Raw genomic sequence first — 21,297 nt, 5'->3', positions numbered from 1 at the left:
ATGGCCCAAATCTGGCAGTTCCTTTCCTCCTATCTTGGCCAGGTACTGTCTGTTCTGCAAACAAAACAGCTGGATCCTTTATGCTCCCTTTATTCTGGGATGATATAGGGGCAATATGCCAGGGGCAGGAGGAGAAGAGGAAGAGGAAGGTGTGTGTATGTGGGTGAAAAGTCTCCCAAAGCTGTGCCAAAGCCTTGCAACCAGATGAGAGGCCAGAAAGAATGATAGCAAACTAATTAGGATGAAAATTCAATTCAATCCAACTCAAGGACTATTTATTAAGTTCTAACAATATCCAGAGCTAGGTGCTAGGGGAGTCATAAATTTTAGATAATTTACTTCAACTCACCTTGATCTACATTTGTTAAGCTCCTTTTCTGTCTTCTCTAGATTTTTGAAGCACCTTGGCAGTATCCTTTCCAGGGAGGCACACATTGATAATGAGGTTGATACTCGCATTGCCAGAGCTACCTCAGTATCTGGAAGACTGAAAGAAAGTGTGGGAGAGAAGACTGACTACAAAACTGAAGGTCTGCAGAGCTGTTACACTGACCTCATTGCTATATGCCTATGAAACCTGAACAATCATCAGTGCCATACCAAGAAATTGAATCGCTTATGTTTAAATTGTCTTAGGACGATTCTGAAGATGACTTGGCACTCACAGGGAAAGATGAAGTTCTCTCTTAAGAATCTTAGTATTGATTATCTACCATGGGAGACACTGGCACAGGACCATCTAGCATGGCATACCCTCATCAGTGAGGGGGCTACTCTTTGAGGAAGGCAGAATTGAACCAGCTCATAGGGAATGAGAGATATAAGTTCAGAATTATCACTATTGGTGATAGTCCATTATTGGACTATAGGTGCCCGACCTGTAAATAGAGCATTCTGAGTTTGTATTGGTCTGTTCATTTTGTCTTCTTCAATAATGAAAGACAAGAACCAACCAATCAACTACAGAAATTACCTTGCATTTACAAATATGTATACAGGCTATAATAATGATCATTGCATAATTCTCCTCATATTGTTGTTGCTTGAGTTCAATTATACGCCTGTAAAGAATCACTCTTTTGACCCAGGAATGCAGTTGGAAAAGAAAATAGATGTTTGTTAAAAGAAGTTACAACACAAAAGAAAGTAATAGGAAAGTTAAGAAGAGTTTAAGGAAAACTCATGTGGATTGCTTATTAATCTTGGCAGACCAGCTGCCAGACTCAGCAGAAGTCAGAGAGAGAGAGAGAGAGAGAGAGAGAGAGAGAGAGAGAGAGAGAAAGAGGCAGGCAGCCATGAGGCTTGGGTTGAGCAGGCCACATGGTAAGTCCCATGTAGCTCTGAATGGATTAAGGAAGAACCAGGGAAAACTCAATCCTTCTGGATAGGAGGCCGGAAGAAGCAATAGAGGTTGAAGGGGTGGTGCTTCCTATTATATACCCCTCTGTGGTAGGCTGGACAGAGGGTGTTGTTTGGGAGTGGTCCTACACCTTGGAGCCAGGTATCCCCCAATGGCACACCATGCACTGGTCCTTCCTGTCTCAAGGTACTTGATCTCCAATTTTATCATGTCACTTCCTGCCAGCCAGAGTCCAGGCCAAGGTTAAGTGGAGGAAAAATAAGGACAAGATACAATCAATATGTCCAAAGGGCTGAAGAGCAGGAATTTCCACACATTTAACAGATTTTGTTTCTGCTACATTCACAATTCTCTACATCAATATTACTATCTTAATATCTGACACATACTTTTCAATTCATTGATTGATTAAACATCTTGTCCAAAGGCATGGAAGTTCCTTGAGGTCAGTTCTCCAGGGATTTTTCTATAGTTTTTTTTGGAGGTGAAGGGAGGAGAGGGGTTGATTGACTTGAATTGTCTCACTCTGTACATCCATTATAGCCAGTAAATGCTTACTAAAGGAAGTTCTCCAAGTAATCTTGATTTCCAGTTCCTGGCATTATTTCTCACTGTTTGACTAGAGAACAAAGCTTACCTACTTATTCTCAATGTACAAGCATTTATCAAATCTCTACTATAGGCATTAGGCTATGCTGAGAATTCAGAGAACACCAACATCCCTGCCCTCAAAGGGCTCACAAAATTAAGCTGACTTTTCCCTCCACAAATTAACATTACATCATTTCGGCTGAACCTTTATTTTCTGCTTATCTAAACTCCTAATCTACCTTATTGAATACCCTTCTCTTTCTTCACTGTATTGGTTCCAAAACTTTTAAAATTAACATAAAACCAGAAATTTCTAGGGAACAGCCTGTTTCATTTTAAAAAGGGCATCATATATTTAATGTTTCTTTTAAGGCTGTCTTCTATGTTTCATTCTTAGATTTTTTATGTTATCTGAAAATTAAAAAATATGATTCAATGACCCTCTTGTTTCATTTCTGTTCTATTTTTCTTAACTGTTTCACTAGCTCCCTTCTCTCTACCTGCTCTATCAATACCTAACATAGTAACCATACATAATAGGGACTTCATAAATATTTATTGGATAAATTAAGTATAATATTCATTGTTATATAATAAGTACATTATGCCTATGTCAATAAATCAACTATTAAACATTTAGTAAGTGCTTCTAGATACTGTGTTAAGTCCTGGGGATACAAAAAGAGGGAATAGACAGTCCCTGACCTAAAGGAACTTATAACCTAATCTAAAGGAGCAGATGGTATGCAAACAAATAAGACAGTTCTCTCTTTTCCTAAGTAGATGATTCTGCAGATCTCTAATTAGAGTAATTTTTACTTAATGGCAATACAAATTTGACCACTGACTTGAAAACAGGGAGGAAGGGAGGCAGAAAGGAGGCCTAGTTCCCATGGATAGAGGGGGTCAGCAAATGGTTCAAGGACAGATGGGGCCAGTTTCAGAGAAGAGAAAGCAAGAGGAGAATCATACAGTTATGATCAGCCTGTGAGAGCCTACCAGAACTGAGAGGAAGAAGGGAAAGGGGTGCAGACATGTGGGAGCTGATCATGGAAAAGGCAGAAAAGCACAGAAAATACTGAGGTTAGGATGTGGAGTGAGGGGCAGCAAGCAATGGTGAGTGCAGGGGCATTTAAGTTCTCTCTTGATTCTGGAGGTTTCAAGTCAAGCTTCCAATCCCATTTCAGTCTCATCAGACCTCTGTTTTTCTGCTCTCACTTGAAGAGGTTTTTTGTTTATTTATTTGTTTGTTTTGTTGGAATATCAGAAGGCCAGCACCAGGAAGAGAAAAAGAGCAAAGTATTGTGTGATCACTGTATGGTAAAGTTAATATAGATTTTTTTTTTTAGAATGTGGATTTCTTTCAGAATAAATTCAAATTTGAAAATTAGAATTTACATAAAGCAAGAACTATCTTCCCTTAGAGAGCCATGCATATACAGAAAAATTAGCAAAAAGCTAACAGAAAGAGGGCACTAGAATTAAAAGGGATTGGGAAAGTCTTCCTAGAAAAAAATAGAAATTAAGTTGGAATTTAAAGGAAATCAGTGTATAATAATAAAACCCAAGTGGTATTAAATAGTCATGGCTTAATATAGTGCTCATAAAAGGGCCCGATCTAAGAGTCAGGTTCAAATATGAATTTGCACTACTTTCCTATGATCTTGGAAAAATAACATTTTTTTCTGATCCTTGGTTTCACCATCTATAAAATGGAGATGCTAATTCTTCCCTTCTCTCCCATCAAGCTGGACCTCTTATCTCCCGACTATTAATCCAGTGTCATTTCTATCACACTTTTCCCATAGCATTTCTGTCCTCTCCTGGGATCCATGACCTTCTTCTTGAAGACAAGTAAGTGGCAGCATTTTTAGTAAAGGCCCTGTCATCATACAATAGACAAAACATAAACTGAATAGAGAAAGTGATAGTGAGTGGGACGTTTTCTATATATGCTAGTATGTTTCTGTCAAAGCATTTTCTGTCTTTATCCAGCATTTATTTTCCAGGTCTTCAGTGCTTTACAGAAGACAAGCCTTGGTAGCACAAAGTTATTTCTCATTCCCTAAATGTACACATATAACTACACATTCAGATATATACACTGAGGCTGCAGATTTCTCTCTCTCTCTCTCTCTCTCTCTCTCTCACACACACACACACACACACACACACACACACACACACACACACACACACACACACACACACGCACAAAATACCCACATATTCATTGTATGTGATTAAGCAAATACTTGGGAATGGCGCCATGTGTCTTCCTCAGGGCCCTGCAACAGGGGAAGGTAAAGAGTGGAGAGGAAATTAAGCGTCACAGGAAAGTACTGTATCTTTTCCAGATAATTACCCCTACCTTGTATAATCTAACGAGCCATTACTATGCCCGGATGGAACATTTAAGGAGAGTTATTGTATGTTTTCTCACAGTTTACCCAATTGTAGGAGTTAATTGATTTACCTAGACAAAACAAGGATGGGGGAATGGCTTCCAAAATATAGGAAAGAAAAGAAAAGTCCCTGATGTAATTTATGTGCAGCTGAGGAAGGAACACTTGGAGACATAGAACCCTCTGGGATAAAACATAGCTTCTTTTATATCATAGAACATAGAATATTCAATCTGGAAAGGACTTTAAATATAGAGGCCAAAACTATATATTAGCTAGAAGAGACCCTAGAATATGAGATTTGGAATATTAGAAGTGGAAAAGAACCTGGAGAATATATAATTATAACTGGAAGACATCTTAGAGATTATGAGACTCACAGAAGAAAAGAGTCTTAATAGTTGACAGTGAAAATTCATGCTTTCTTGGGGGAGTGCATCAGATATATCTCCAAATGCACATGTCAAGGAATATGCCTTTATGTGGCATGACTCATAAAAGTGTTTAAAACCCACCTCTCAGGAGAAAACTACCTCGATTAGTAAAAAAGAGGTAAAAGACTTCCCCAAATAACATTAAGATTTAAATTGATTTTTTTTAAATTCCTGAGCATTTTCCCCTCCCCTTCCCTTGAGGTTAGAGGATGTCTTGTAAAAAACATGTATAGCAAATTCCCTAATTGACCATATCCAAAGTCACATATATCAATTTGCTTATTTAGTCCACAACCTCTCTGTTAGGAAGATTGTACAAACAATAATTAAGATAACTTTTCTTTTGCAGTGCCAGATAACTGGAAACTGGTGTTTATCAAATGTGGAATAACTAAATAAAGCAATTGTACCTTAGAAATGATGGTGAAAGGGATGATTTCAGAGAAATTTGAGATGATATATAAAATGATGCAGAGTGAGCAGAACTTGGGGAATAATTCATACAGTAACTGCAATTTAAAAATAAACAGTTTGAAAGACTTAAGAGCTCTGAACAATGGGTTATCCATGTAATGCAGTGTATAGAGTCAGGAGTAAGGTCCAAGAGTCAGGAGAACCTGAGTTCAAATCCAACCTCAGACACTTACTAGCTGTATGACCCTAGGCAAGTCACTTAACCATGTTTGTCTTAAAAAAAGAAATCTGATAAACAAAATACCTGGTTATTGGTCTTGATTCCAAAAGATAAATGATACCATTAACTTTAAACAGGGATTTAGTTGAATTTCATTTTGTTATTACTCACTTTCCTGCTTTTGTTTAGCATAAATTCACTCTAGTCTCATTTCCCTATCATTACTTAATTATCTGTATATTATGAGTATTTTATACTCATACAGAGAGACAATTAACTCAGTGAGTCTGAGAAGGAAGATACTACTTCTGTCCTTAGGAATCTTCCATTCAATTGGGGGAAGTCTAGCCGTCTCCCAGGAAGTCTCAAAAGTTAGAAGGTTTCAGAATAACACATTCACTCCCATTTCCCAAAAGGGTGATGTAATCAAAAGATCCCAGAAAACAGGATTAGAATTTCGACTTTCAAGTTCCATCTCTTTGACTTACTATGTGATTATAAAATCAACTTCAACTCTCTGGACATCAATTTCCTTATTTGTCAAGTTAGAATGGGGAAGAATCATTATACATTGGAAAGTATGCAATTCTAGTTTAAGAGGATCTGGTTCAAACACTTCTGAAACATTTCTTCATCATAGGCTGCAGTATCTTCAACTGTAAAGTGAGGAGGTTTCATTTGATGGCCTCTTAAGTCCCTTTTGGCTCTATGTCTTTGAACTTAGAGTTCCCTTTAGACTGCAAATGTCATTCTCTAATCTAGCTCAACCCCTACCCCAAATGAATTTATGTAGAATTCTGACTCTGCTAACAACTACTTATCTAGCCTTGATAAAGTCATTTACCTTCTGTGGGTGTCTGCCCAAGGGCTTGGATGAGATAACTATCAAATGCTTTCTCTTGGCACTCAAAATTCTGCAATTCTAAGGCTGACTCCACAGTGTCATGCAGAGCTGATGTAGATGCATGAGACCTTTTTCTTTGATCCCATTAAGTCTTTCCAAATTTCTTTCATGCCCACAGCTACCCTGGTCTAAAGGGCTCTCTCCTTTCCTAGTTGCTCCTTTTTTTCCCTTTTAAGTATGTATGCTAACAATGAACAATTTGCAGAACAGAGAAATTATAATTAAAATTCCTAACATATTAAAAGGGTCCTCAGATGGGAGACCCCCACTGGGGAAGAAGAACCAGGAGGAAGAGGGGGAGAAAGGAACCAATTACCAGGCACCTGCTAGCCAACCCATTATCAGTGAAGGACGCTGCTCTCTATACCAATATTAATTGCTGAAGGGCCAAGTTGTTCGCAGGCAAACAAACTCATAAATATCCCGCACACTGTTAATGATGACTAAGTGTGTCTTTATAGGGAGCTCTGTGAAAAGACTGAGCAAGAAATACCCAGCAATTGCCACAAATCTCTCCTCCCCCATTTGTCCCTTGCAGATGAGGTTGCCATCCTCGATAAGTAACGTTAGTGCCTTTCCAGGGTCAGAATTATGATGTGTCGTTTTATTGGTTTATTCATTATTTATATTCCTCTTCAAGGGAATATTTTTTTCCATCCATGTATTATGCCCCATCAAGTTATTGTTCAGTTGATAATTAAATTAGGGCTCTCTCAGCGCTTAATGTCCTGCCGATCTCCCTGGCTGCAATTTCTGTTTGGAGGACTGAGCCTCCTAGTGTAATAACTCCTAGCAATGGGCCTCTGTAGTCTCAGAATAGGCCCACATAGCTCCAAACCAATGCCCCCTGGTGGGTTATCTCACAGAATTGGTACTTTGCAAGAATACAGGCAAGGGATATAATGCCACCCTCATGAATAGGCACTGGAAATGGATTGTGAAATGCCTGTTGTCAGTCATCAAAAGGTTTCCACTCCTGTACTGTAAAGGTTGCTAGCATTCTGGTAGTATGATGTGGTGGCAACAGGACAGAATTTGGAGTTGGGAAGCTTGGGTTCAAGACCTGGCCTTAGCATTTATTAACTATACAACCATGGACCTCTCAGAGTCAGATTCTTCAAATGAAGTAAAGAAAGGATGATAATGCTCTCTCTGCTTATCTTACAGAATTATTGTAGCTAAAATGTACTATAGACTTGAAAGCTCTGTAGAATGGGACCTATTACTGTATAATCATTACTGTGTGCATTGATTGCTGACTGGCTGCCTGCAAAACAACATATGGAAAAAGCCAAGGTGGGGATTATTGCCTAGTACAATTCAACCCAGCAAATATTTATTAAATCGTACTGCATAGTCTGTTCTATGTTTTAGAAAATATATAAGTTCTCAATAAGAAATGGGTCCTGCCTTCCTTAAACTCACAGGCTAACAGGCAAAGACACACACACACACACACACACACACACATGCACATGCACACACACACGCACACACACACATATACAGAGTAAAATGTTTATTCCTTGAGGATAGGTATTATTTTTCATTTTATCTGTGTTAATCAAACAGAGTCTTGTACATAGTCGGTACTTTATAAATGTTTTTTGAACTGGATAGGATTGTACTTTGGAGATTTGTAAGCAAGGGACAGTGTGAAATGTCAGCGAATGAACATTTATAAAGCACTTACTGAAAACCAGGCACCATCTAAGCATTAAAGATACAAAGCAATTTGAAATGGGAAGAATGCTAGCCATGGAGATAAAATACCAGGCTTTGAATTTAGAATCTGCTTAAGACTTACAGAGTGAGACTCTCTGAGCTTGTTTTCTTCTCTGCAAAAAGGAACTAGTGGTACTAAATTATTTCTAAGATTTCTTCCAGCTTCACTATGTAGTGATTCTTGGCATGTTAGGCAGAGAGAAAGAAAAGAAAAAAGAGAGGGAGGGAGGAAGAGAATAAGGAAGGAGATCAGGGAAGAAAGAAGGAAGGAAAGAAAGAAATAAAGGAAGGAAAGATGGATGGTCACTGGACTTAAAATCTAATGACAAAAAAAAAAAATAACCTGGCTTGGAGTGCTAGCCCTAACCATTGTGTGTACTTGGTTAAATTGCTTCCTGAGTTTTAGGTGGTTTTACTGCCCCTGCACATGTCTAAAATAAGGGAACTGGTCTAGATGATTTGTGAGGTCAGTTTCAATTCTAAATTGCTTTTGTGATAAATATTTATTTAAAGGAAACTATTGCCTTGCAACACAATCTTGGTCAAGTCACTTCTGACTCCTGGTCTAAGTTTCCACCTCTCTAAAATGTTTGTGATGATTTGTGGGGCAACAGAATTGGGTGAGGAAAATATTGGACTAATAGACAGTACTGGATCTATCTTCATCAACCCAATGGAAAATTGGACCGTGTACCTGGAATTCCACTAGGATCTGATAGGACAGCTTTGGTCTTCTTTTGCTTGAATCCAGGATGCCATTATACTTCCTGGTCATCTCCATGCCATTATATCCATTTAAACCACCATTTCTACTTTCTCTACAATGGGAAAATTAGATTGCAACTTTAGAATTATCCTGGGCACTCAATTACACTTTCTGACTATCTCCAAGTGGTTCCTCATCTTCCATTTGCTTTCTAGCTTCCCTTTATATATTATATCACTCATTAGAAAGTAAAATCCCTAAGAGCTATTATGGTCTTTCTTGCTTATATTTTTATACTTAAGTCTTAACAGTGCCTGGCATATATTAAGGACTTAATAAATACTTTGTAATCTATCAATCCATCTATCTGTCTTCTATTTATCATCTATGTTGATCTCTACAATCTCTTTCAATTTTAAGATTCTCTGAATGAAGTAGCTTGCTACTGGAAAATCAGATGATATGGGGTAGGGAGGAGCTAATTTATCCATGGTCCTTCATTAAACTCTATTGAAATTCTGATCACCAACTAAAAGTATTAGGAAGTGAACAAACTATTGTAGAATTCATGATAAAGGAGGAGGAAACAAGCTGGTCATTGTTTGACATGCACCCTACATTTTAAGAACACAGCTTTTAGATTTTAGAATAAAAATGCATGGTATATAATGGCCTAAAATTCTATAAGTTGACTGAAGAGAAGATGGGAAGCTTTTAAGAAAGAAACTGTGAGACAAATACAAACTGAGAAAAAAAGGGAGAAATGCAAACAGAACAATTTAACTTCACAGGAAACTCATTTACCACATCAGTGTAATCATACACAGGAGACCTAAGTATAGGAGATAAGTGAAAATAAATACAAAATAGCATAATCCTATTAGAATATTATCAGGTCTACTAAAATTAAAAGTAAAGTTTGAGATTGATATGAATTCTAAGGACTACAAAAAATCTTTTGTACCTCTGGGTACAAAAGGAAATTCTAAAACAAAGATAACATGCACTGCTTGGCATGGATAAGACTATGACAACTGAAGTATTGCTGTTTTTAATATTGTTTCAGTCTTGTCCAACTCTCTATGAACCTATTTGTGGTTTTAATGGGGAAGATACTGGAGATACTGATTCACCATTCCATTCTCCAGGTGATCTCACAAATGAGAAAGAGAAGCAAATAGAAAATTCCAGCTCAGAGGACCCACCAACCCATGTGGTTATTTCATGCCACCTAAGACAATTATAAATCATTTGGTAAAAAAATGTTGTAAGTCACAGAGGTCTTCAATATGTATTCATTCTTTCTCCCTCCATACTTTCTTGACCCCTGTGTCCTTTCTCAGCTCCTTCCATTCAGGTGTAAGAAAATGTCCCCTTCCACATTTTTATGAAGTCAGAGATAGGGACCAGACTTTCTGGTTCCTTGCTATTTCCCTTGCTTGTGATATCTGAGATAAGCAGGATAATGATGATTCCCTATCTCCACAAAGGAAAAATAATCATTATCACTATGAGAAAGTGAATTGCCTCATTGTGATATACACAGAAATTTAGGAGTCTCAACACATCACTGATATGGAAGGGTAGACACTCTTTTGTATAGCCTGAACCAAATTAAAATAAAATTAGGAAAAAATTTAAAAAATAAAATGACATCCAATTTATTAAAATGTGATTTTCTAAATCAATATGTCACCTGTAAAGATCCTTATGTGCAGTTTTGTGGCCTCTATTTCTATATGAGTTTGACATTACTACTCTAAAGACATAATGTGGCCTCATCCTTTTAACAGATTTACGTCTCCATCAATTGACTGACTCCTCCAGGGTGTGAGACCTAATTGCATCTGTTGTGTGAAATCATTTTATTTCTCATTGTACCTCTCATCACCTCTATTCAGACAGTGTTTTGTTTTCAGCTTTGATCCTCTTGTGAAAGTTTTATTTTTTTCCCTAAAAGACATTGATTTAGACCTAATTACCTGTGTTGTTGTTGATACTGTTAATGTGTAAAATCTCCTCTAAATCCAAAAAAAGTTTGTTATAGACTACGATTATGTTGGATACCTAAAGAAGGCAGGGCTATTTATACTTTGTTTCGCGTATCATCATCAAGGAAAATTGTCTTTAGCATAAAATGTATGGGCTTTATGGGGGTGCTGTGGGATGATGCACACCTTTGGTGTAAGGGTTCGCCAAACCCTATTCAAGGTTCTCACCTACCTTTTGACTCACCTCTTATTTGTGGCTCCAAGAAGCTATAACATGTTCAATAGTCTCACCCTAATAAACTTTCTCAGCAGATGGGTAAACCAAGTTGAGAGTAATTGATAGGCCTCAGACCTATAACTGATTTAGGAAGATGTCTACCCCATGCACATGAAGACTCCCCGCAAAATGCAATTGGTAGATGAGAATAATTTGTTTCAATGACCATGAAGACAGCTAGCTGAAACAGGCACTTTGGGGGGTTTAGAACTTGCTTAGTTAAAAAAGATATCAAGATAATCGACTGCATATTGGACTATCAACAGTTATCTTTATTTTTGTCTTGCCATTGGATTTTAATAACTCTGGAAGAGAGAGTAATGCTGAAGATTTTGTGCAATCCTACCTCACTTCCTACAATTCAGTACCAGTTAACACATAATTCTCTGATGTCACCGATCTTATTTGAAAATGAAGGCTGAACAACAAAAGTGAATGAGATAATAGGAACATTTATTTATTTATCTATTTATTTATTTGTTTTTCTTCAGGAATGATTGATAGGGAAAAGAAATATAATGTAATTGAAAAGAAAACATCTAGTTACTCTTAATGAATACAAGTCAAAATTCTGGTATGCTGAAAAGAATAGCTAAAACAACACTGGCAGTTTTGACTCTTGAGTCTTTGTTAGTAATCTCTGAAAAATGATGTGAATCTTGAAAATTCACTTAACCTTTCTGTGCCACAGTTTTATCAAAGTAAGGGATTTAATTCAGTTATGCATAATATGGAGGAGACAAAATTCTAACAAATATATACAAAATAAACTATATACAGGTCAGATTTCTGATTTTCAATAATAAAATAAAAGTAAATGAGTTGAGTTCATGAAAAATGAGCCGACATTTTTAACTTTGATTGCTGACAAAATTTTAAACTGTATTATTAAAGGGATTATTGATGCACATCTAGGAAACAGCAAAAAAGAAATAAAATGATCATCTAGAATAATCATTGGGACATCAACAAATCTTCACAGCTTAACAGTATTCATCTACTTTCTTCCCTTCCCTTCCTTTCCCCTGTCTTTTCCTTCTCTTTTCCTTTCCCTTTCCTTTTCCTTTTCTTTTCCTTTTCCCTTCCATTTTTTTTTCTTTTTTTGTTTTGGATAATTACTTTATGCTGAGGGATCCCATTTGATGTTTTGAAGAGGAAGGATATTGACAAGCTCATTTAGCGGAAAACAATCAGAGTGATGAGCACAATGGAGACTGTGTCATTAAATCTGCAGACATTTAGCCCAGAGAAGTTTTAAGAGGAACATAGTCATTCTCTTTAAGTATTTAAAGGCCTTTCATTTGGGAAAGGAATTCAATTTGGTTAGCTCACCCCTCACAGGGGAAAAAACAAACTAATCTTTATCTATTATTTCTAGTTTCTATCATCAATGTGTAGAAAATTCAGAGAGACAGAAGTGATAGATCATATGCATCTAAAGGGCATGAAATGTTTTCTTTTTCTTTTTTTCTTTTATTCTAAACACCTACCAGGGTATCTGACACATAGTGGGAACTTAATTATTCTTATTGGTCAATTGATAATAACTTCTTTAAGAGATTTTCTCAAAGAACAGGACAGACTAATATATAAAGCAATACAACTTCATTAAGAAAACATAGAATATATTTTATATATATATGAAGAAAAATATATAATATATAAATCATTAAATAAATATAATAAAAACATGAATAATATTACACAAATAATATAATATATAGAATATATTAAGAATAGATATTAATAATATTATATATGATACATATACTATTCTTAATATACTATATTAAGAAAATATATTTTATATATTATAGAATTATATATAATATATTATATATTAAATATATATATAGAATATAACTTCACGAAGAAAAAAGACCTATAAGCTATACATCAGTTAGGACAGGTATAAAAATTGATTAAAAACAATCTCAGGGAAAAATATACCATTAACTCTCAATTAGCAGAAGGGTACTGATCCAGCTGGCTCCCTGTTGCCAAAGGGGATAGATAGAAATTTATTTCAGTCACTGGAAGGAAATCAGTCATAAGAACCTCAAGTATGATTGTCTTTAGGTGATGGCAGGAACAGAAAGTATTTTCAGAAATTTTCCTTTAAATTATAATCCTTAAGATTTTGCACATCTCATTTTGCCAAACACTTCTTCTCCTATCTTATTTGAAATTAAGTATATCTGAGGTTCTCTCCACACCATGGATCATCTTTCTTTTTTTTCAAATTTTTATTAAAGATATTATTTAAGTTTTACAGTTTCCCCCCAATCTTGCTTCCCTCCCCCCACCCCCACCCCACAGATAGCATTCTGTCAGTCTTTATTTTGTTTCCATGTTGTATCTTGATCCAAATTGGGTGTGATGAGAGAGAAATCATATCCTTAAAGAGAATAGAATTCTCAGAGGTAACCAGATCAAAAAATAAGACATCTGGGTTTTTTTTTCCGAATTAAAGAGAATAGTCCTTGTACTTTGTTCAAACTCCACAGCTCCTTATCTGGATACAGATGGTACTCTCCTTTGCAGACAGCCTAAAAGTGTTCCCAATTATTGCGCTGACGGAATGAGCAAGTCCTTCAAGGTTGAACATCATTCCCATGTTGCTGTTAGGGTGTACAGTGTTTTTATGGTTCTTCTCATCTCACTCAGCATCAGTTCATGCAAATCCCTCCAGGTTTCCCTGAAATCCCATCCCTCCTGGTTTCTAATAGAACAATAGTGTTCCATGACACACATATACCACAGTTTGCTAAACCATTCCCCAATTGAAGGACATTAACTGGATTTCCAATTCTTTGCCACCACAAACAGGGCTCCTAATATTTTTGTACAAGTAATGTTTTTACCCTTTTTCCTCATCTCTTCAGGGTATAGACCCATTAGTGGTATTGCTGGGTCAAAGGGTATGCACATTTTTGTTGCCCTTTGGGCATAGTTCCAAATAGCTCTCCAGAAGGGTTGGATAAGTTCACAGCTCCACCAACAGTGTAATAGTGTCCCAGATTTCCCACATCCCTTCTAACAATGATCATTATCCTTCCTGGTCATACTGGCCAATCTGAGAGGTGTGAGGTGGTACCTCCGTGAAGCTTTAATTTGCATTTCTCTAATAATTAATGATTTAGAGCATTTTTTCATATGGCTATGGATTGCTTTGATCTCCTCATCTGTAAATTTCCTTTGCATATCCTTTGACCATTTGTCAATTGGGGAATGGCTTTTTGTTTTAAAAATATGACTCAGTTCTCTGTATATTTTAGAAATGAGTCCTTTGTCAGAATCATTAGTTGTAAAAATTGTTTCCCAATTTACTACTTTTCTTTTGATCTTGATTACATTGGTTTTATCTGTGCAAAAACTTTTTAATTTAATGTAATCAAAATCATTTAATTGGATTTTGGTGATGTTCTCCAACTCTTCCTTAGTCATAAACTGTTCCCCTTTCCATAGATCTGACAGGTAGACTAGTCCTTGATCTTCTAATTTGCTTATAGCATTGTTTTTTATGTCTATGTCCTGTAACCATTTGGATCTTATCACAGTAAAGGGTGTGAGGTGTTGGTCTAATCTAAGTTCCTTCCATACTAACTTTGAATTATCCCAGCAGTTTTTATCAAAGAGGGAGGTTTTATCCCAATGGCCAGGCTCTTTGGGTTTATCAAACAGCAGATTACTATAATCATCTCCTGCTTTTACACCTAGTCTATTCCACTGGTCCACCACTCTATTTCTTAGCCAATACCAAACAGTTTTGATGACTGATGCTTTATAATATAATTTTAGATCGGGTAGTGCTAAGCCACCTTCGTTTGCATTTTTTTTCATTAACCTCCTGGCAATTCTTGACTTTTTATTTCTCCATATGAATTTACTTACAATTTTTTCTAACTCATTAAAGTAATTTTTTGGAATTTTGATTGCTAGGGCACTTAAACAGATAGGTTAGTTTTGGTAGAATTGTCATTTTTATTATATTAGCTCTACCTATCCATGAGTAGTTGATATTTGCCCAGTTATTTAAATCTGATTTAATTTGTCTGAGAAGTATTTTATAATTGTTTTCAAAAAGATTCTGAGTCTGTCTTGCCAAATAGACTCCCAGATATTTTACACTGTCTGAGGTTACTTTGAATGGAATTTCTCTTTCTAGCTCTTCGTGCTTTTTCTTGCTAGTCATATATAGGAAAGTTGAGGATTTATGGGGGTTTATTTTATAACCTGCAACTTTGCTAAAATTGCTAATTGTTTCCAGTAGTTTTTTGGATGATTACTTGTGTTTCTCTAGGTAGACCATCTTGTCATCTGCGAATAGTGAGAGTTTTGTCTCTTCCTTCCCAATTCTAATTCCTTTAATTTCTTTTTCTTCTCTAATTGCTGATGCTAACATTTCTAATACAATATTGAATAGTAGTGGTGATAATGGGTACCCTTGTTTAACCCCTGATCTTTATTGGGAATGCCTCTAGCCTCTCCCCATTGAGTATAATGCTTGTTGATGGTTTCAGATAGATACTGCTAATTATTTTAAGGAACAGTCCATTTATTCCTACACTCTCTAGTGTTTTTAATAGGAATGGATGCTGTATTTTGTCAAAAGCTTTTTCAGCATCTATTGATATGATCATATGGTTTCTGATAGGTTTATTATTAATATAATTGAGTATACTAACAGTTTTCCTAATATTGAACCAACTCTGCATTCTTGGAATAAATCCTACTTGATCATAATGTATTATCCTAGTGCTGACTTGCTGTAGTCATTTTGCTAAGATTTTATTTAGGATTTTTGCATCTATATTCATCAGGGAAATAGGTCTATAATTTTCTTTCTCTGTTTTAACTCTTCCTGGTTTAGGTAACTGTACCATATTGGTTTCATAGAAAAAGTTAGGCAGAGTTCCATCTTTCCCTATTTTTCCAAAGAGTTTATATAGGATTGGAACCAATTTTTCCTTAAATGTTTGGTAGAATTCACTTGTGAATCAATCAGGCAAGGAGATTTTTTTTTAGGAAGTTCAATAATGGCTTGTTGAATTTCTTTTTCTGAGATAGGGTTGTTCAGGTATTTAATCTCTTCTTCATTTAACCTGGGCAACGAATATTTTTGTATATATTCATCCATTTCACTTAGATTATCAAATTTATTGGCATAAAGTTGGGCAAATTAATTTCAAATTATTACTTTAATTTCCTCCTCATTGGTGGTGTGTTCACCTTTTTCATTCATAATACTAGCAATTGGTTTTCTTTCTTTTTTTTAATCAAATTGATGAGAGGTTTATCAATTTTTTTTATTTTTATTTTAAATTTATTTTTTTATTCTCATTTTGTACAAATGTTTTTTTACCTTAATAAAATATTCTTGTTTACAAGTAAACAAAATACCCCTCCTCCCCCATGAATATAGATAGACTTGTTTCGATGAAAAAAGTAAAGGGGAGACAAAAAAATTAAAATAAAAAATAATAGTAATAATTGTAGGTATGGCCAGGTGGCGCAATAGATGAAGAAACAGCCCTTTAGCCATGAGCACCCAAGTCCACATCCAGCCTCGTAAACCCAACAATCACCCAGCCGTGTGACATGCAAGCCACCTGATCCCCACTGCCCTGCAAAAAACAAAAAAAAAAAAAGAAAGAAAATAAAGACCCAAAATAAAATAAAACAATAATAATAGTAGGGGTGGCTGGGTGGCAGACAGAGCATTGGCCCTTCAGCCAGGAGCACCTGGGTCCAAATCCAGCCCCAGACACCCAAAGATCACCCTGCTATGTGGCCCCAGGCAGGCCATCCAGCCCCACTTGCCCTGCACCCTCCCCCAAATAATAATAACAAAAAATGTGCTTCAGTCTTTGTTCCAACACCAACAACTCTGTCCTGGGTGGATCTCATTCTTTATGATAAGTCCATCACAAAAGTTATTTCCATATTTTTCCACCCTTGCCATTGCTGATTGCAACTCCCTCCTTTCTTATTTCTCCACTACCATGTATTCTATTTTCTCTCTCCTTTCACTATGACTCTGCTGTAGGGTTGCTGAGTAGCACAGCAGAATGATCCCTGGTCCTGGCGCCAAGAGGCCCTGAGACCCCATACCACCCCTTAGGCCCAGAATCCAGCTGGCCCTGTGTTCTTGGGCAGGCCTTCCATTCCCAGCCCCTTGCAAGAAGTAAGAAAGAAAATGTGTTATATCTGGCCACTCTCCCCCCATGGTCCATCCTCTCCTCCTTTATTCACATGCCCACCCCTTCCCCCTGCTCCCCCCTCCTTCTTACTCCAGATGTCTATACCCCATTGAGTATATTTGCTGTTTCCTCTCCTAGCCATCTCTGATGAGAGCAAAGTTTCCCACATTCCCCCTTGCCTCCTCCCTTCCATATCATTGCAATAGCTCATTGTAATAATAAAAAAAAATCTTATGTGAAATAGCTTGGACTATTCCCCCTCTCCTTTCTCTTTCTCCCATTCCATTTCCCTCTTTTGCTATTGACTCCATTTTTACACCATATTTTATCTTCGAATTCAGCTTTCTCCTGTGCTTCAAATATAAAAGCTCTCTCTACCTGCTCTATTAACTGGGAAGGTTCAGATGAGTATTATCAGTGTCATTTTTCTATGCAGGAATACATGCAGTTCATCCTCATTAAGTCCCTCATATTTCCCCCCTCTCCTCCAATCTCCATGCTTCACCTGAGTCCTGTATCTGAAGATCAAACCTTCTGTTCAGCTCTGGCCATTCCAAATGGAACCTTTGAAATTCAACCCGGTTCATTGAAAGTCCATCTTTTTCCATGGAAGAGGATATTCAGCCATGCTGGGTAGTTCATTCTTGGCTGCATTCTAAGCTCTCTTGCCTTCTGGTACATTGTATTCCAAGCCCTACGACCTTCCAATGTAGCTGCTGCTAAGTCCTGTGTGATCCTGACTGCAGCTCCATGATATCTGAACTGTGTCCTTCTGGCTGCTTGTAATATTTTCTCTTTGACTTGGGAGTTCTGGAACTTGGCTATAATATTCCTAGGGGTTGGTTTTTTGGGATCTCTTTCTCTGAGTGATCGGTGGATTCTCTCCATGTCTATTTTGCCCTCTGCTTCTAGAATATCAGGGCAATTTTCCTGTAGTAATTCTTTGAAAATGGTTTCAAGGCTCTTTTCCTGATCATGACTTTCAGGTATTCCAATAATTTTTAAATTATCTTTCCTAAGTCTGTTTTCCATATCAGTTGTTTTTTCAATGACATATTTCACATTTTCTTCTAAGTTTTCATTTTTTTGGTTTTGAAGTATTGATTCCCGATTTCTGGTAAATTCATCAATTTCCCTGAATTCTATTCTTTGTCTGAAGGATTTGTTCTCCTCAGAGAGTTTTCTTATCTTTTTTTCCATCTGGCCAATTTTGCTTTTTAAAGCATTCTTCTCATCAATAACTTTTTGAACTGTTCTATCCATTTGACCTAAGCTGGTTTTTAGCATGCTATTTTCTTTAGCATTTTTTTGGATTTCCTTGACTAAGCTGCTGACTTCATTTTCATGTTTTTCCTGCATCTCTCTCCTTTCTTTTCCCAGTTTTTCTTCCAACTCCCTCATTTTATTTTAAAAGTCTTTTTTGAGCTCTATCATAGCCTGAGCCCAATTTTGTTTTTCTTGGAGTCTTTAGATGCAGGAGCTTGTGCTTCCTCATCTTCAGACTGAATATTTTGGTCCTTCTTGGGCTCATTTGCAAAATATTTCTCAATAGTCTTCTTTTTGTTTCTCTGCTTGCTCATTTTCCCAGCCTGGGCCCGGTTTGGGGTGATTCTTTAGCTTTTGGGACACTCCCACAAGGGTCTCACTGTGTGCAGCTCTGTCCTCCCTCCTGGTCTGTGAATCACCATAACGCCCCCCTCTGCCAAGGGGCTGATGTAGGTGGGCTGCTGTTCTATGGGGGGGGCCTAGACTGTGATCAGGATCTGAATGTGGTCAGAGCCCCAGAGTCCTGTTTCAGGGGCAGTGGACAAAGCTAGGCAGTCTCTCTTCACTCCCCTCCCCCAGCTCAATGGGCTCATGCCCTGGGGCTCCTGCTTACGTGCTCTGCCTGCTTCTGTTTCCTGGATCAGTGCTAGGGAAAGAAGATGCTGCTTGCTGTTTGCCCTGAGGACTGGGCTCCATGTGCTCGATCTGGCAGAGGTCCCCCGCTGTTCCCCCACTTTGTGCCTGGTGCTCCTCAGGGTGCAGCTCAGGAGATTCCCCTGCTGCTATGAGCTGAGACCCCCAGTGCCCTGGGGCTGCCTCCAGGAAGCTGAGGTTCTTTGGCTCTGGCGGGCCACCCCTCTGGCGGGCAAACTCTCCAATACCAGGGAGCCCAGCCTTTCTGCTCTTTTCCCGGTTACCTTGAGTAGGAGAACTGCCTCACTGGGTCCCTTTGTGGGTTCTGTCTCTTGAAAGTTTAGTTAGATTCCTTAGCTGATGAATTTTATCAGAGAGCTCCTAAGACTCGATCCCTTCTTGTCGCCATCTTGGCTCCTGAGGTTTATCAATTTTATTGGTTTATTCATAATACCAACTTTTGGTTTTATTTATTAATTCAATAGTTTTTTCTTTCAATTTTATTAATTTCTCCTTTAATTTTTAAAATTTCTAATTTGGTATTTGATTGGGGATTTTTGATTTGTTCTTTCTCTAATTTTTTTTAGTTGTATGTTTAGTTCATTGATTTCCTCTTTCTCCAATTTATTCATATAAGCATTTAGAGCTCTAATATATCCCCTGAGAGTTGCTTTGAATGAATCCCATAGGTTTGGGTATGTTGTTTCATTATTATCATTATCTAGGATAAAATGGTTAATTCTTTCTATAATTTGTTTTTGGTCTGCTCATTTTTTAAGATGAGGTTATTCAGTTTCCAATTTGCTCTGGGTCTATATCTCTTTGGCCCAGTATTGCATATGACTTTTATTGCATTGTGATCTGAGAAAGATGTATTCACTATTTCTGCCTTTCTGCAGTTGATCATTAGGTTTTTATGTCCTAGTACATGGTCAATTTTTGTATAAGTTCCATGTACTGCAGAGAAAAAGGTATATTCCTTCCTATCCCCATTCATTTTCCTCCATAATTCTACCATATCTAATTTTTCTAACAATCTATTTACCTCCCTAATTTCTTTCTTGTTTGTTTTATGATTTGATTTATCTAGATCAGATAGAGAGGTTGAGGTCTCCTACTAGTAGAGTTTTGCTGTCTATGTCTTCCTGTAATTCTTTCAGCTTCTCCTCTAAGAATTTGAGTGCTGTCCCACTGGGTACATTTATATTAAACATTGAAATGACTTTATTGTCTATGGTACCTTTTGCGAGGATAAAGTTTCCTTCCTTATCTCTTTTAACACTATCTAATTTTGCTGCTGCTTTGTCTGAGATAAGGATTGCTACCCCTGCTTTTTTACTTCAGCTGAAGCAAGATATGTTTTGCTCCAACCTTTTACCTTTCTCTATATGTATCTCTCTGCTTCAAATGAGTTTCTTGTAAGCAGCATATTGTAGGATTCTGGTTTTTAATTCATTCTGCTATTTGCTTATGTTTTAAGGGAGAATTCATCCCATTCACATTCAAGGTTATGATTACTAATTCTTTATTGCCCTCTGTGCTATCTTCCCTCTGTTTGTATTTTTCCCCTTCCCCCCCCCTTTTATCCATATTCCCCAGTATTTTGTTTTTGAATACTACCCTCTTCAGCGTGTTTGCCCTCCTATATCACACCCTCCCCTTTCTTTTCCCTTTCCCTGTTCCCTTCCCTTCCTTTTGTTATTTACCCTTATTTCCTCCACTCCCCTTCCCTTTCTCTGTCCCCCCTCCCCTTTTCCACTTTTACTTCTTGAAAGGTTAGATGTTTTATTAGTTAGCTGAGTATGTGTAGGTTGACTTTAAGCCAAGTGTGATGAGAAGATGATTCAGGTATTTCTCCTCTACTCCCTTCTTCCCCTCTATTACCATAGGTTTTTTGTACCTCTTAGTGTAATGAGATTTGTCCCATTCAATCACCTCCCTCCTCCCATCTCTTTCCTGTCCCCCTTTTTAGGGAGGTAGTGTATTTTTTTTAAGATCATTCTATCTAAGTCATAGAAAATTCTGAGTGTCTGTCCCTTCTAGTTCAGTATATTCTGTTGAATAGTCAAAATTCCGGAGAGTTATTAGAGTCTTTATCCCCAGTGGAATTAAAGCCAGTTACATCCCATTAGATAGCAGTCTCATGGATAGGTCATGGATGTCCATCA

Source organism: Macrotis lagotis, chromosome X, assembly GCF_037893015.1.
Source record: "Macrotis lagotis isolate mMagLag1 chromosome X, bilby.v1.9.chrom.fasta, whole genome shotgun sequence".
Classification (NCBI taxonomy): domain Eukaryota; kingdom Metazoa; phylum Chordata; class Mammalia; order Peramelemorphia; family Peramelidae; genus Macrotis; species Macrotis lagotis.
The sequence above is the reverse complement of the archived record's forward strand: the minus strand, read 5'-3'. Positions refer to the sequence as shown.